Below are 17,197 nucleotides of genomic sequence, written 5' to 3'. Positions count from 1 at the left end.
GGCAGATATTATCACTTGCTAATGACTGCACATTAGGCTAGACAGAAGCTGTTCTAGTGGAGGCCTCAAAGATTAATAGAAAGAAGACATTCCTGAAGATAAAACTTTGATTTATTCAGGGCAAGATTTAGAGTGGGAAATCTAGGTCTTCTTCTCAGCAGAATAAATACAGAAGTGGATAAATACAGACTGGATTATTGTAATGCGCTCTACATGGGGCTGCCCTTGAAGAGTGTTCGAAGACTTCAGTTAGTCCAGAACGCAGCCGCGCGAGCGATTGTGGGTGCACCTAGGTACACCCACGTTACACCTATCCTCTGTGAGCTGCACTGGCTACCCATTAGTCTCTGAATCCACTTCAAGGTGCTGGTCACTACCTATAAAGCCCTACATGGCATCGGACCTGGGTACCTGAGAGACCGCCTCCTGCCGATTACCTCCCATAGACCGATCAGATCTCACAGGTTAGGTCTCCTCCGGATTCCATCCGCCAGCCAATGTCGGCTGGCGACCCCCCGGGGGAGAGCCTTCTCTGTTGCAGCTCCAGCCCTCTGGAATGATCTCCCTGTCGAGATCCGGACCCTTATGACCCTCCCGGCTTTCCGCAAAGCCACCAAGTCCTGGCTGCTCCAGCAGGCCGGGGGGGCCTGTGAAACATCCAGCCCCGCGGAAATTGTGAATGTTGTGGTTTTGTTTTTAAAGTGTTGTCTTTGTCTAGTCTTCCCCCTTCCCTTGTCTATTGTGAGCCGCCCGGAGTCCTTCGGGAGTGGGCGGCATACAAGACAAATAAAAACAAAACAAAAACAAAGTACTCAACTGCAATAGAGCTGCCTTTTGAAGGAAGTGAAGAAATCTACATTACAGGTTGAAAAGCCTCCCTCATAAGAGTACACTGTAGCATCACTTCAGTTTCTAAATAAAAGAAAAATCTAGAAGCTGCCTCCATGGTTGAGGAGGCCTTTGGTCCTTCTGATTTAGTATTATTCACAGTGACAGTTTTTCAAGGATGTGGGCAGGATTCTTCCCCCGCAATCCTTCATTTTTCCAAGAATTGAAACTGATCCCTGTGGATAGGCTTAGCCACTAAGCTATTGCATAACAAAGGAAAATGTACACAATATCTCAAACCTGGCTAGAGTCTGAATTCTTTGTAAACCACCGATAGATACGGTGTCAGATTCCGTACCAAAAGGACAGTCAATCCACCTAATCTTTCCAAAATGAAACTTTGTGCCACACAGCTTCCTGTCTACATCGACTTCAATCGGCCATAAATCCACAAATAATATGGGAACGTCATTTTGTCAGCCTCAAAGAGCTGTAACCAAGGTCAAAAATAGATAATCATATCTTTCCTAAGTATAGTTAGGCTCACAGGATAATCTCATAAACAGGCAAAAGAAAGCAATATAATACAATAGTTCCAAAGCCAGAGGTTGAAAACTTTGTTATTTTCCCTAGTTTTCTGACTTTACACAGCGTTAACTAGCGCTATGCACTTTTGAACTCAATGGGCCTTATATCTGAGTAGACACTGTAAGGACAAAACTTTACTCTAGCTGCCTACATTGCCAAGTTTTGGTTGATGGATTGATTGTGTTATTCAATGTACATCCTGTCTTTCTTTTAGTTCTAATATTCAAGGGGATTATAAAAATGAAAATTAAAAAATACAGAGGATAAGACATAGCAGTAACTTTATGCAATTACTAGTAAAATCAATCATTAAAATAGATTGCAATAGAACACTGTTTTTGACATCTTTCTAAATATGGGAGGAGACAGTCAAATGCTTCTCCTTAGAAAGCACATTTCATTTCCTGGGGATTAAGCAGGAGAAGGCCTTTTCCTTTGTGGGAAGTTATCAACCAGCCGTCTCCCAGAAAAATGAAATATCCTAGGAAATATTGAAAAGGCAGAATATTTCTCTGGATGTGAAAAGAAAGAAACATGTTTTAAAAGACAGAATAGTTGCCTGTAGCTTCCTGCCCATCCCCATTGTTAATGGGCCATTAAGAAGGCCAAGCTAGTCCACTTTACATAATAAAGACTTCACCAGCAGCTACAGGAAAGCATGATAATATTGGCCCTTTACTCAACTGACCACATGGCATCTGAGAACTCATCCATACCTGGATTCAAAACACAGCCCAGAGAGTTGCCCCTGCATGGCCCTATGGGACTCTGACAACCAATCAGAATGCATTTCTTACACAGGAACAGGAAACAGAGAGGTGGGACTAGACAGGTTATAAAAAAGCCTAGCAAGCCCCTCCTTCAACCCTTCTCTTCTTCTCCACCAACATTGAAGCATGTGATCACCTTTTCCGTTCGGGGCTCAAGCCATGTGGCCCTGTCCACAATAAACCACCTTTCCAAGCAGCCTCCATGTCTCCAGTGTCTTTTTCCCCACTTGGAGCTGAACCCAGAAGGACATTTCTTTCATCACCTTCATACCAGCTTGTTGAGCCTCTATCGCCAAACAGTCATTTTCTTAAGGGCTTTTTCCATTGGTCTATGTAAACAGATAAGTCCATAGGAGAAGAGGTGATCCAACCAGCAGATAAATAGACTCCATGTCATTTATACCTTCAAAAGGCAACATCGTCATCTTAATGTGTGCCTAGTAGGCAAGTGGCAGCCTGTACAGGTATCATATAATCCATCAGTCAGTAGCCTGGCTGAAGCATTCCCACCAATTGAGTTTCTGCAGTTTTTCAAAGAGAAAATCACACTATGATGATCAAGATGGGTTAAAGCCAAGACTGGAAATGTTGCAGTTTGCACACTAGCCATAATTGTGTAAACATGCACCTTGCTACAGCTGCTACATACAAATCCAGTGACAAGCTCATTGAAGGTGGTCCTCATGTTGTGACCACAACTGAGCCGAAAATTTATGTTGCTAAGTGAGAAGTCCTTAAGTGAGTTTCGTCCCATTTTACGATCTTTCTTGCCACAGTTGAATCATTGTGATTGTTAAGTTAGTAACATGATTATTAAATGAACCTGGCTTCTTCCTTGACTTTGCTCGTCAGAAAGTCATAAAAGGTGATGACATGACCCTGGGACACTGCAACTGCCATAATTATGAAACAGTTGCCTGAATTTTGATCATGCGACCATGGGGATGCTGCAACATCCCCATGGTATTGGATCTGGGTACTTGAGAGACCGCCTACTGCCAATTACCTCCACTCGACCAATTAGATCCCACAGATTGGGCCTCCTCCGAGTCCCATCAGCCAGTCAATGTCAACTGGCAACCATGCGGAGGAGAGCCTTCTCTGTGGCAGCTCTGACCCTGTGGAACGAACTCCCCACAGGGTCGGAGATTCGTACCCTCACCACCCTCCAGACCTTCCGCATAGCCCTTAAAACCTGGCTGTCCCGACAGGCCTGGGGCGAAGGACCTTTACCCTACCCGAATAGTATGAATGTTGTGCTTTTAACGATGTATTGTCCTATATGTAACTTGGTTTGTCTTCCCTTCCCCTTGAACTGTGAGCCGCCCTGAGTCCCCCCAGGGAAAAGGACAGCATACAAATATTAATAAATACAAATACAAATACAAATGCAACAGTCATAGGTGTGAAAAACAATCATAAGTCACCTTTTTCCACGCCATTGTAACTTCGCTAAATGAAACTGGTGTAAATTGAGAACTACCTGTATTTGTCGATTGTGGTTAAAAGAAAACCTTTGAAACTGGAGGTACTGTAAAATAAAGCAACGAATTTCAGTTGAACTTTGCATTCATTGTGAGATTGTACAGCTATGAAGATAACTATGGTTTTAACTCCTGGAGAGTTTCCTCCTGGGGAGGAAAGTGATAGCAAATCTAGACCGTGGCACGACAAAACCACGCTCGACTAAAGCGCGCCCGATAAAACCGCGTCGCTGATGTCATCAACAGGGCAACAACAGCGAGCGCGGAGAAAGAAGGGCGCTTTAAATAGCGCTTTGAAAGCAAGCCGATTCAACTTAAGGTAAGGGTTAGGGTTAGGGTTAGGGTTAGGTTTAGGGTTAGGTTTAGGGTTAGGTTTAGGGTTAGGGTTAGGGTTAGGTTAAGAGTTAGGGTTAGGTTTAGGGTTAGGATTAGGTTTAGGGTTAGGTTAGGGTTAGGTTTAGGGTTAGGTTTAGGGTTAGGTTAAGGGTTAGGGTTAGGTTTAGGGTTAGGTTAAGGGTTAGGTTAAGAGTTAGGGTTAGGTTTAGGGTTAGGATTAGGTTTAGGGTTAGGTTAGGGTTAGGTTTAGGGTTAGGTTTAGGGTTAGGTTAAGGGTTAGGGTTAGGTTTAGGGTTAGGTTAAGGGTTAGGTTAAGGGTTAGGGTTAGGTTAAGGATTAAGTTTAGGGTTAGGTTTAGGATTAGGTTTAGGGGGGTTAGGTTTAGGTTTAGGGGTTAATTTTAAGTTTAGCGTTTACAGTGTGCTTCTGTCTCCACGCTGTTGTCGCCCTGTGATGACGTCAGCTACACGGTTTCGTCAAGCGCGCTTTAGTCGAACGCGGTTTTGTGGTGGAACCAATCTAGACAGCATATTAAAAAGCAGAGACATCACCCTGCCAAAAAAGTGTGCGTATGGTCAAAGCTATGATTTTCCCAGTTGCAATGTATGGCTTGGGACCATAAGAAAGGCTGAGCACCAAAGAATTGAGGCCTTTGAACTCTGGTGCTGGAGAAGATTCCTGCGAATCCCTTGAACCGCAAGGCGATCAAACCCATCAGTCCTAGAGGAGATCAACCCTTAACTGTTCTTTAGAAGGCCAGATCCTGAAGATGAAACTCAAATACTTGGGCCACCTAATGACAAGGAAGGGCTCACTGGAAAAGAATGTAATACTGGGAAAGACTGAGGGCAAAAGAAGAAGGGGACGATAGAGAATGAGGTGGTTGGATGGAATCACCAAAGCAATTGGTGTGAGCTTAAATGGACTCCAGAGGATGGTAGAGGACAGGAACACTTGGAAGAACGTTGTCCATGGGGTCACGATAGGTTGAACACGACTTCACAACTAACAACAAATGATTTTAACTACCAGTGCACAAGTGTTAGCATAGTATAAGAGATATTAACTGTAGATTCATTAAAATATCAATTTTCTGCAAGTTCTACAAGAATTATAGAGGGGCCCGTAGTTCACGGCAAAAAGAAATCATCCATATAAGGATGAAGATAAAATAATCTTTGTACTTTGGAAGAAGGGAGTTAGATTGCATGTCAATCCTGCAGTTATATTCCTTTTGTGATCTTTGGCCTGCCACACTCCCTTTTATTTCACTGTGCTGTTTCATTAGTGTAGTAGTTGGGAGGGATAGAAAGGAGTAGAATTGTGGAAGTAGAGTTGTTGTCATTCTTTTCTAGAAGCACAAGGTCATCTTTTGCCTCCGCATCTCTGTATCTGACAGGAACTAGATGGGTGGAAATGCCAGCGTAGCTGAAGAAGATTGGACCATGTGATGGATTTATGGGTGTGGGGATAAGATCATGAACTTTCAACTGGGTGGAATCCTAGGAAGTTTTCAGAATTGGGATTTCCACAGATGTGCCAACATGTCTGTCTTATTAAATTGGAACTTTAAGGATAGCTCTGCCTTGGACTCTGATTTAATTCTGCATGATATTTGGAACGCTGACATTGCAGATTTATCTAGAATACTAATTGGGTCTATCGTGCTTTACAAAATTGCTGGGATGAATCCAGAATAATACAATCATTCATTAGGATTTTCAATTGATTTATCTCAATGGGCAGGGAATTCAAGAAACATAAAGAAATTTTTGTTTGGACTTCTGGGGGGGGAAATACATCAAGTGTGGTTTTCCTCTCTGCTACAAAACTATAAATAGAAAATACTTGGTGCAGTAAGAAGCATTTGTTTCGGTTGTCTTTCTTTTTTTCCTTCTATCTTTCTTTTTTGCTTAAATGATAAAGTGGGCCAAGTTTAATCTAGGAAAATGCCTCGTTTTTTATTCTGATGCAGGGAAGTGTACAAGTGGTGCTTTCCTAGAACATGGAACATAGTATGAAAGATATTCAATGATCCAGGTTTGGTGCATTTGCAGTCCAAATGGTTGGACATGCTCAGTGCAAAGAGCCGAGGTGGCGCAGTGGTTAGGGTGCAGTACTGCAGGCCATTTCAGCTGACTATTATCTGCAGTTCAGCGGTTCTAATCTCACCGGCTCAAGGTTGACTCAGCCTTCCATCCTTCCGAGGTGGGTAAAATGAGGACCCGGATTGTTATTGTGGGCAATATGCTGACTCTGTAAACCGCTTAGATAGTGCTGAAAGCCCTATGAAGCGGTATATAAGTCTAACTGCTATTGCTATTGCTAAATTAAGCTTCAGTCTGAGTTGCTGAATGACTCAACGTTTAATGTTTTTGTAGCCAGAATCTGTGCCCAGAAAAATGTCAGTTCCAGCATAATGAAAACAGTCAACAATAGAAGCTATTTTTGCTTCTCTCTGATGACAACGTTACTAAGTGTTCAAGCAGGTCCCCTCAGATACCCAGCAACCTTCACCCATACTAATCACTGATGGTGAATGCTAGTTGGAGAAGTTTCCTTCCCCATGCAAGAGCCTTGGAAGAGCAAGAATGTTATTCAGCATGGCATCTTTCCAGTGGTGGGTTTCAAAATTGTTCGAACCTACTCTGTGGGTGTGGCCTCTTTTGTGGGAGTGGCTTGCTGCCCATGTGACCAGATGGGAGTGGCTTGCTGCAGATGTGACCGGATATGAAGATGCCAATGACACTTGTCAGAACCACCTTAAATTACCTCACACACAGCACTAGCATGCATAAGAATAGGATGTAAACTTCTTTTTTAAAAGGCATCTTTGGTTTGCATTAAAACAACTTCAACACACGCAATGTTCTGATTGCACCACAAACGCAGTAGTCATCCTTACCTTTCACAGAGGCACTGAGTTTTATAAATATGAGTATGATAGTGTAGAATAATCATATCCAAGAACCAGTGGTGGGTTTCAAAAATTTTTGGAACCTCTTCTGTAGGAGTGGCCTCCTTTCCGGTCCACTGGTGGAACCTCTTCTAACCGGTTTGGTAGATTTGATGAACCGGTTCTACTGAATAGGTGCAAACTGGTAGGAACCCACCTCTGCATCTTTCCTACAAAATATCTGGACACTCCCTCCCCTGACCCTTACAAAAGCCTTAAAATCCTTTTAGCTTGACCGAACTGATTAATGTAATATCCTGTTTCCCGAAAATAACACCTCCCCAGATAATAAGCCCAATTGGGCTTTTGAGCAGATACACTAAAATAAGCCCTCCCCTGAAAATAAGCCCTCCCCAAAAATATTGCAACACAGCAGCAGCCATGAGGTAACCATGCTCACCATCTCCTGCACCTCAAAAATTATAAGACCTTCCTGAAAATAAGGGCAAGCACTTATTTCAGGAGTCAAAAGAAAATAAGATCCTGTCTTATTTTTGGGGAAACATGGTATTGAATAATAATGAATTGAATAATCAAATAATCTGGGAGAGGTAGATTTGTTTTGAATTGCATTGTTATTAACCCAATTTATGGAGGTTAAGACACACACCACTTCACATTGTTTGCAGCTGAAATGGCCTTCAAGTCATAGTAACATAAATAAATATACCAAAGAATATATATTTAAGATATGTTATTGGTAGGCCTAGAAATACTATGATTTCTGGTTAAAATTTATGAAAGGTTTTGATATTATTTCTCCCCTATTCTCCTTTTCCGTTAAACTTATTTTTGTTTTTTTTTCTTGTACTCTGCCATGAATCGTGTTGCATAGAAAACTAAAGTTAGTAAAGCTGTCAACAATTCAATCAATCAATCAACCCACCCTCAACCAATAACAGGCCGGTCCTTCACACAAAGTGATACCAGTCTGAATTCTGAGAGTTGAATTATGTTATTAAATACAGTAATCTGAGAAAAGACTACACATGAATCCTGATAATACTAGTTATTAGAGGAGAAAAGTGTTTTTCTATGGAACAAAAAAATTCTGTTTTCTCCTTTGGTTCAGCTGTGCCTAATAAAAGAGAAAAATAACTTATTTTTAAAACGCCCCTCACTTCCAAGTAATTGGTTTCTTTATTCTGTGGTGATACTTAACCACATCATGATTTTTTTTCCATTGCAAGTGACAATTATATGTGCCCTGAGACAAGTGGAAAGCCAAACTTTGTTCTGCCTTTGCATCTGGTTCCCGGGCAGCTGTTTTTATGGCTGATTATAGAACTAAATCTTGTACCTTACACTTAGAGATTGTTTGGATTAATTGTCCCCTTACTTGTTGTTATTGTTGTTGTTGTTGTTATGGTTTGTCGCACAGTCTTCCAGATGTTCAGACTGGATTTGGCATTTTTGTCTACTTATCAAATCCTTTCCAAGGACCTGGGATAGGCAGATTTGGATGTTGAACATGTTACTGGTTATCACTGTAGAATGTAAGTTGTTCTGAGTAAAGCGCCTTTTGCAATTGACTGATGGTGAATTTGTCAAATACATTTTTATTTAATTTATTTATTTATCAGGTTTATTATTGTTGTTATTGTTGCCTGTTGAAAGGACTCTCATGTGTGTATTCATGAATTTAGAACCGTTTCATTGTTTCAATTGAGAAAAAAGATGGGATATGTAATCGCCATATAAATACAAAGCCTTATCATTGTGTAATGTATTTCTGGATTTCCCTCCCCCGCCCCCAACATTATGCCCATTTATCTATATCACAGATGTGTTTTCTGGGGAAACTATCTCATCCTAGATGGCCTCTCTGTGAATAATCAAATCTCTTAGATTCCAAGACAGAGAAAATCAATATGGAGCTTGATAACATATGATATTATCACAACTGTGATGAGAAAAACATGCATTTTTAAAAATGATAGTTTCAAAAAAATGAGCATGAGAGAAAGATACTGTATTATGTGCATAGAAAGAAAAAGACAGCTGCAAATAATGTAATGAAGAGAGTAGGGTTTATTTTAATAGGCAGCACCTGGAACAATTTTCATGAAAATAAAAATAAAAAGTTGAATTGGAAATAGCTGAAAAGGCTAAACAAGAAGCTTCCAGCCATAGAATCAGTTTGTTAAGAGCAGTTGAGAGTATATTTGGAAGTTGTACATTGTTGTTATTGCAAAACCTCCTGCTCTTTCTTTTAGGATCATGGTGAAACAGATACAGAATCTTATTTTATTAATACATTGCTGTTGTGGCCCGGCAGGAGCTGTTGGAGCTGCCACCAGACTCCAACAGCGGGGGGTCTTATGAGTCAGCCCTGGAGGATGTGGAGGACCCTGGACAGGGTTCCGACTCCGAGCAGGGTGCAGAGAGACTGGTTGGTCACCAGGTGGCGCCTGAGCCTTGGATCAGTGGGGAGGAGACAAGTGAGAATGATCCAGAAACCACCTGTGAGTTGTTCCGGGATGCACGCCATCGAAGGGCTACTCGGCGTCAAGAACAACTACGTAATTACAGGAGGTAATTACGCTCATCTAATGCTCATTAAGATCCTCTCCTGATTATAAAAGAGACTGCTTGTGCCACCCCCTTTTTGCAGAAGTCAACGTTAGGGACTAACGAGAAACAAACTTGGCAGGCTGGATTGCTGCCAGAGTTTGTTTACATTGCTACCAAGGTTTGTAGGACTTGCTGCCAGAGTGCTTATCTCTTTGTTTATGTGGCTTTCAGCCAACGAGAGTCTGGACTGATTAAAAAACATTCTCATTTACGTTTGTCTCGGGTTTCGTTCCTGGACAGAGGAAGGGGGTTTTAACATCCACATTGCAAACACATTGCAAATGTTTTAACATCAAGGATAAGATTTATGAATTCACTTCTTGTCCTCATTCAAAGGTTAATTTGAATTAAATTTCAAATCACTCCTGATGGATATTTCTAAATTCTCCTGATAAATTGGAAATTTGGAAAAGATGCCAACGTCATGACATTGAAATAATATTATGTACTGGTGCCCAAGGGCTGAAAAGGAAGCTCATTCCTGTTCTAAAGAATTGAAACTGTATGGATGAGGATTACAGAAAGCTGTGACATGCAAGATCTTCCACAATTTGGGAAACAAGAAGATCTAGAAATTCCGTGACTCTGAAATTGAAATTCTCTTTTCTTCCCCTTGCTTCATTCAAGTTCTACAATGTTCTGTACATTCTAGTGTTGCGTTAGCAATAGCAATATCAGTTAGACTTATATACCGCTTCATAGGGCTTTCAGCCCCCTCTAAGCAGTTTACAGAGTCAGCATATCGCCCCCACAGTCTGGGTCATCATTTCACCCACCTCGGAAAGATGGAAGGCTGAGTCAACCTTGAGCTGGTGAGATTAGAACCGCTGAACTACAGATAACAGTCAGATGAAGTGGCCTGCAGTACTGCACCCTAACCACTGTGCCACCTCAGTTCCTGCACCCTAACCACTGCGCCACCTCGGCATTGTGTATGATAGTGCTCAAATGGTTTGGGGGGAGATCTTAGTTATCTTCAGGAAGTCAATTGAATTTGTTGCAATTTTTAAACTAAGAACAAGGTGAGACACATAAAAATGCTGTCCATGTTATGTCCAGAGGTTATTTTGCAGTTACATTTGCAATTTTTCTGTTACTCAAACGCTTTTGAATTGTTTAACGAATACCTAATACATTTCCTGAAAACCTATTTATTCTATTGTTCTTGTGACTATTGTTATTGGGAGGGACTGCCTGGTGACTCAAATCACCTCTTCAATAAATTTATAACACAAACATGGATGGACGTAGCCTCACAAATGCTGGACAATGTGGCAAAGAATGAGAAAAGGATGGATTCAGACTTTATTTGCACTATTTGTGAAAATCCTTTGAAATGTATGTACAAAATGGGGAGGGGTGTATATCAGACTGACTGATTTTTCTAGTGTGATTTCTTGTCCAAAAATCAATCAATCAATCTTTTCTTCTTTCTTTCTTTCTTTCTTTCTTTCTTTCTTTCTTTCTTTCTTTCTTTCTTTCTTTCTTTTTCTTTCTTTCTTCTTCCTTGTGTCAGGTTCAAAACTGAAAATGATACATAATAATTCTTCCAAGTTGAGTTATTTATTGTTTCATACCTATAGACAAAATTTTGCCAGATTCGGCACGCTATTATCTGCATTTACAATACACTTTGTGAAGTATTAGGAAGGGGCTGTCCTTTCTCTTACACATACACTTTAAACTGAATTGAAGTTGAACTCCTGCTCCTAGGAATCCACTTCCTTATTATATCCTTCCTTCCTTCCTTCCTTCCTTCCTTCCTTCCTTCCTTCCTTCCTTCCTTCCTTCCTTCCTGGACCCCAAACTTCTAATGTCTCTTCCCATTCTGATTGGTCACCTTCTATAGTCATTTGACATTTCCAGGCCTTGAACGGTCCTTCACTTTTAATCATGCTTTTCCTATTTGACCTTTCTTTCCAATTATCCATGTCTTCCTTTGCCTTCAAATATCTGATAATCCTAATTTTCCATTATTTTCCTCCTCTTCTTCCTGGGTGAACATGTGGTGTGTGCTGCCAACTATATAAGCAAAAGAGAGCCAGAGTCAGGGGTGGGTTTCAACCGGTTCGCGGTGGTCCCCGCGAACCGGTTGGTCGGTAACTTCCGAGAACGGCGAAGGGCCCGCCCGCCCACACTCCTTACCCGGTTTTGACGAGTTCTGAGCTTCCACGCATTCGCAGGACGCATACAGCGCCTGCGCGATCCTCCAGGAGCAGCTGGAGCATCGCACAGATGCTAGTACGCATGCGTGCACTGCGCGAGTGCACGAGGACGCCGCCGGCCCCGTTCCAACCGAACCGGTTGGAACAGGGCGAGAAACCCACCCCTGGCTGGAGTTTACCTACTTCCTCTCCCAGCACTGCAGTAAATGAGAGAATTCATTATTAAAGCAACAGAAGCTGTGAAGCATACGTAAAAAGAATTTAAAATGCCTTGCATTTTCTTACCACTTACAGTACATCCAGCCACTCAAACCTAAGAAATCAAAATGGTTAGCTAAAGTAAATTTACCTTGCAGTCCTTGTGAAGAGTTAGTTTGGTTTTGGGTTTGCTTTTTTGCTCAAATTCAATTCCTAAAACAGGGCCCTTCAGAAAAGTGAAGAGGCAGCCTTAAAGCTCTGTGGAAAAATCCCCTAATGAACTGGATTAAAATTCCCATCATTCCACCCAGAATAGCCTTTTCTCCAAGGATATATTACTCTTCGGAGAATGTATTTGGAGAATTGTAATGCTGAGGATTATAAACGCGTACGTCTGGAAAGCACACAGTTTGGGAAAGCTGCTGTATAAAAGTTTTAAACAATTGATAGTAGCGAGACAGTTCATTTGACAACAAATATTATGTATTAGCTGTCCCTTTCTTTGTAAATGCAGGGGATTTTCATGTCACATACATTTGAGAAAGGTTTTGCTTTATTATAATTGTGCTTTGCAAATCCAAGGAACCATTCCCAAGGCTTCTACCTCAAAGTAGAAGTGTGTGGCTGTGGTGAGGTGAGGGCATTCCTTTGGCCAAAGAGATAGCAAAAATGTTGATATAAAAGAAAATTTGAGAAAACAGTTCAGAGCCAGTTATATTGCCATCTTACTGCAAAGGAATTTTAAGAAATAAGAGTAAACTAAAACACGCTACAATAAAGGGATTCTGGTGAAAATAATGCCCATTGTATCTACTGTGGAGAAGGGAGATTTTTCATGTCAGAGATCTTGATCAAGCACTGTCACACAAAAAGATTTCTGTTCGAAGGCACTGTCCAGAATTGAACCGGAGATGCTTTGTTTGCTATTTAGGAGGTCTAACACACTTAGCCACTGATTACTCTCAGTTTGTTCCTGCCAGAAGACAAGACAGCATGCTGCTTTAAATCCAAGTCACAACACAAACTCAGAATTTCAATGACTTTCTTTCCCACTTAATGGAATGGGGGAAAGCTCCCAATCTCCTAGAACAAGAGATAAATTGCCACAACCTGACTCAGAACACAAGTACCAAAGTAAACCCAGTACCTCTTGTTTGTGTGGAAGATACTTTAGCGTAGTGTCATTGCCCTAGGTATGTTGCCTGGCTTATTTATAACATTACGTTGGGCTAAATTGGCATGATAGGAACATACACCACTTTGTCCTGGGAAGTGCAAAAGTAAAGCTGAATTTCCTCTGGCACTGGGACTGCAGCAACCTAGATAGTTATCTGAATCCCCTGAATAACCTCTGAACTTTTACACTTTTCTTTCCTTCCTTGGCGAGCAATCAGACGCATTCAGAAAATTGCAGAGACCCACAGCCAGATCCCCAGGGCCCAAAGAAATAGCCCCTAAGTCACTCTTGGGGATCAAACTCCGCATCTCCTGTTTAGCAGTCAAGCATGTTAAATGGCTTAGGCATATGGTCAGTTGTGGCCAGTGGTGGGTTTCAAAAATTGTTCAAAGCTACTCTGTAGGTGTGGCCTCCTTTGTGGGAGTGGCTTGCCGCCCATGTGACTGGATGGGAGTGGCTTGCCACCCATGTGACCGGATATGAAGATGCCGGTGACACTTGTCAGAGCCACCTTAAATCACCTCACACACAGCACTGGCATGCATAAGAATAGGATGTCAACTTGTTTTTTAAAAGGCATCTTTGGTTTGCGTTAAAACAACTTCAACACACGCAATGTTCTGATTGCACCACAAACGCAGTAGTCATCCTTACCTTTCACAGAGGCACTGAGTTTTATAAATATGAGCATGATAGTGTAGAATAATCATATCCAAGGACCAGTGGTGGGTTTCAAAAAATTGTTGGAACCTCTTCTGTAGGTGTGGCCTGCTTTCCAGGTCCGCTGGTGGAACCTCTTCTAAACCGTTCAGTAGATTTGACGAACCGGTTCTACGAATATGTGCAAACTGGTAGGAATCCACCTCTGGTTGTGGTACATGTAATGCTGAAAGATACATATATACAGTGCTAGTTTAAGGGAATATGGTGCCCCTTAGACACCAACTGATAGCATCAATGCTACTGAGGTAAGAAATTCCCTTTTCAGAATGTTCTGGAAGGAGGGGCAGTGTTGGCACCTTAAGTTCTGAGGCCCTAGGCCTACTCAGCCTTAGCCTAAAGCCAGTCCTATATACATACATACCAGAAGTGGGTTGCTCCAGGTTTGGCCCAGTTCAGTTGAACCTGTAGTGGAATTCAGGCCTGGGTCGCAGAACCAGCAGCGACCCAGGCCTGCCATGTCCCCAAACCGGTTCCCTTGCTGCCACTGGGCTGCTGCCATTTTGGTTTTTAGAGACTGCACGTGTACAGTTCACTGTAAATTGTTCTGCGCATGCGCGAAAAACAATGTCAGTTGCTGCTTCACTTAATAACCAAGAAAGAAACCACTCAACTCCATTTTTGCAGAATTAAAAGTACTTTTACTGATTATAAGTAATGAGAAGCTAAGCAAAGCTGGATCTGAGCAAAAGCACGCATAAGCATTAGATATCAATACATGACCCATTCCCCTCCCCTTGGTAACCCCAGTCCATAGTCCAATCCAATATCTCCACAGCTGTCTGGTGGGAGACATCTTCAAAAATCATCATCAGGTTGGTATGCCAGACAGTTGGCCTTGGCAGGAAACTCCCCTCCTTCTACATGCGCAAATGAACGGTGAGAACAACTCCCAATTAACAGTCCTCCTGTACAGAATATTTCCCTCACCCAAATACCATGTCCTCCCCCCCTCCCCCGTTTCAATGGCAGCCGAAAAGCAAGCAGCAAAACAGAGGATGACAAACAATTTATATTAAACAGTGCATGTGTGTGCAGCGCACATCTGGCACATACGGACACATTGCGTTTGGGTTGCGAACCAGTAGTAAAACCAGCAGCAACCCACCCCTGATACATAGATACATGTTCTGTCCCCCCCTTCTCCGCTCGTTAACAGATGACAGGCAAACAAACTGAAAGGGAACTCTCTTTATCAGTCCTCAGCTCAAACTGGCTGTGAGCCCAAAATAAACCTAATTAAAGTCTCTGCCTGAAGATAACGGAATGAAAAACAAATCTTTCTGACGGCAACACAAGGTGAACAAAACGAAAGCAAAGCACTTCTTCAAATGTCTCTACGAATCAGGGTTACAGAAATCAAATCACTTCTCCAAGTGTCCATCAAAGAAACCACGACCAAGGATCAAGGAACGTTGACTCCTGCAACCAGGGCGTGGCACCATCCGTCCTTTTATCACCAGAATACGCCACTAATGAGTCCCAGCTGCATTGGTCATCTTGCATCCTGAAAAGACTTACAGAAGACGTCTGCTGAGTCACAACAGATACATATATACATTTCAGTATTTGTAATGTATAGCCTCCAAAGTAAAGAAATAACATTCTTGTCTTGTTAGTGTATTGATATGACTCTTGCTTTTGATATGAAAAGCTGCAGCCATAATCATCAGAAAGATACCCAGGATAGGCCTTATACCTGGCAGAGCTGAATTAATAAATCTAGCTATCCTTGACATCCCCAAACTAATTAGAGAGATGCACCCCCTACCCAGGCCCAGCTGTGATTGCAAAATTATGGGATGGTGGTTAAGGTCTCCCTTGCCTCGGCCTTTGAACTTCATTCAAAATTCTAATCTCAATCACAATATAAAATCAGAATGTTAATCAGGGTTTTTTTTTCTGCTTTGGAATAATAAAAAGACCCAGTTGTGCCCTGTTCAGCTGTATCCATCTTTTTAGTATCAAAAGGTTTGGTTTCCGAGGCACCACTGGGAATCGAACCCAGGATCTCCTGTTTACTAGACAGGTGCTTTAACCAACTTAGCCATGGTGCCTCACACTATAATTCAGGCCACTCACTCTAAAGAGAGGAGAAAGATGCTGCGTTAGCAAAGTATGTTGCATTCTGCCAGTGAGATCTCAGGGCAAAAGCCCTTAAGACTGGCTGACACAAAATTCTTAATATAGCAATCTCCTGGGTGCCTTGCAAGCCTGATTCAACTTTGGAATAGAAGAAGTCTTGGGTTCAAAGCCCAGTCCACTGAAGGAAGGATTGCCGTTCCTTTTGATTTCTGAGAGGTTTGCTCTTATTTTCTGTCTGAAAATAATTGGGGAGGGGGAAGGTGGAACACTTCCTTCAGCCTCTAAATAGACAAACAAAGAAATCAGCTGCAACTTAACTCAAGATGTCCTGTTTATGGAGATTCAAGATGTCCTGTCTAAGGAGATGAAAAAAGCACCTTTGGGGACAAGATGTCCAGAGAGCCCAGAGAGCACCAAGGACTCCTCATTTCAACCCCCTCCTTTATAGCGGAAAGGTCTTGAAAGATCATAAATCCTCACCCCTGAATTGCATATGGGATTCTCACTTAGGATAATTTGATTTCTTGCATCCTAAACTAGTTCCTACTGTAGGAAGAACATTTTGCTTTTGAAGAGGCTCATGTTTTCCACTGCAAACATAGCAAAGGGTGTGTTTTTTAAACTGTATTTGGCTGATAACAGAAAGAAGCACAAGTGGAAAAAAGATTGAGATTTTTGAGATCAACCGCATTATCAAACTGTTTGTCGGTGTTTCTCTTCTCACAGGCTCTGGCCAATTCCCACTGCAATTGTAAGGAAGAGCTGTTTGGAACAAAGCAGAGCCAGCCAGCCATGATCGTATAGTGGTTAGTACTCTGTGTTGTGGCCGCAGAAACCTCGGTTCAAATCCGAGTCATGGCATCAAATGGCAAGTGCATGAATTTTTTAAAAACTATTTCAGGAAAAAGCTAAAGACTTTCCGCGAGCCGTATTCATATATAGCCACATTACTGGAACCTAAAGCGTGCATCCTGAATACATTACTTTGAGAATGTGTCATTACATTAAAAACATTTATGTTGCTTTTCTGCTGATTAATTTGGGAGCAGAGAAAATGAAGAATAATTTCTTATTTGCACATCATCCTATATTTTTTACCATTGTGTAATGTACACAAGTAACTACACAGTTTTAAAATTCATATAAAAAGTTGGCAGGTCAGCAATATACCATTTTCAACTATAAAATATATTTACTATAGATTAAGTTTATATAAATGAAAAATGGCATTCTTAACAATAATAACCACTCTTACTGAGATTTTAAGTTACAGAAATGTGACCTCCTTCAACCATATCTATTATTCCAACCACCCG

The 17,197-nt window shown here is 41.7% G+C and overlaps 2 non-coding genes across 2 annotated transcripts; one reads left to right on the top strand and one right to left on the bottom strand.

Annotated features, from left to right (window-relative positions):
• Positions 1-15,779: 15,779 nt before the first annotated feature.
• Positions 15,780-15,853, bottom strand: TRNAT-AGU. The gene has a single exon. It is a non-coding gene; the product is annotated as a tRNA-Thr (tRNA).
• An 817-nt stretch (positions 15,854-16,670) lies between these two features.
• TRNAH-GUG lies at positions 16,671-16,742 on the top strand. Its single transcript has one exon. It is a non-coding gene; the product is annotated as a tRNA-His (tRNA).
• Positions 16,743-17,197: the final 455 nt, after the last annotated feature.

Source organism: Thamnophis elegans, chromosome 10 (assembly GCF_009769535.1).
Source record: "Thamnophis elegans isolate rThaEle1 chromosome 10, rThaEle1.pri, whole genome shotgun sequence".
NCBI lineage: Eukaryota > Metazoa > Chordata > Lepidosauria > Squamata > Colubridae > Thamnophis > Thamnophis elegans.
The sequence above is the reverse complement of the archived record's forward strand: the minus strand, read 5'-3'. Positions and strand labels throughout refer to the sequence as shown.